We start from the raw sequence: 779 nt of genomic DNA on the forward strand, positions 1-779 counted from the left end.
GAGGTCTCCTTGGGAGTGGGGGTAGGCGTCAGGGAGCGGAGTGCTGGATCCAGCTCATGAGCCAGGGAACGTGACCGTGGAGGTAAGCGTCAACGGAGTGATTGGGGAGGGAGGGCCGGGAGATACGAGTACACGGAGGAGTGCATGGTGAGACGGGTAGAGCCGTCGTCAGGTCCGGCTGAGGGGGGTACGGAGATAACGCTGTACGGGGCTGGGTTTAGCCGGATGGGGCCTTTGACATGCCGGGTAGGGGCGACGTCAGTAGGCGACTTCAGGGTCTTGTCGGACGAGGCAGGAACATGCAGGACACCCGGGCTCCGGGAGGGAGAGGAAGGGAGCAGGTTGACGGTCGGGCTGGCGAAGGTTGCGATAGGAGGGGGAGAGAGGAGGGTGTGCCAGGGGGGACCCTTTGTCTATCGAGCGTCCGTGCACGTCCAGACGATCCAACCGTCGGTGGTGTACGGTCGTAGCGGGGTGAGGCTTTTGATCGAGGGGGAGGGTTTCAGGGCAGGGGAGAGAGGATATTGCAGGTATCAAGGGGCGAGGTGCAGAGACCAGGTTTGCAGCAAGACTGAAACCACAGGCGGCACGATACTCTCCTCGAGAGCGATGACTTGTCCGTCGCCGAGCCGGGAGGCGTACGATGCGGAAGGGCTTGCGAGGGTGACTATAGAGATTGGCGGGGCAGAATACACCGGGGCAGGCATGCAGGTGCTCTACGGGAGGGAAGCGACGATATCGGCACTGATACCAAGCTCGGGTCCGGAGAGAGGAGGGCG

Source organism: Guillardia theta (genome assembly GCF_000315625.1).
Source record: "Guillardia theta CCMP2712 unplaced genomic scaffold GUITHscaffold_81, whole genome shotgun sequence".
In the NCBI taxonomy this organism is placed as follows: Eukaryota; class Cryptophyceae; order Pyrenomonadales; family Geminigeraceae; genus Guillardia; species Guillardia theta.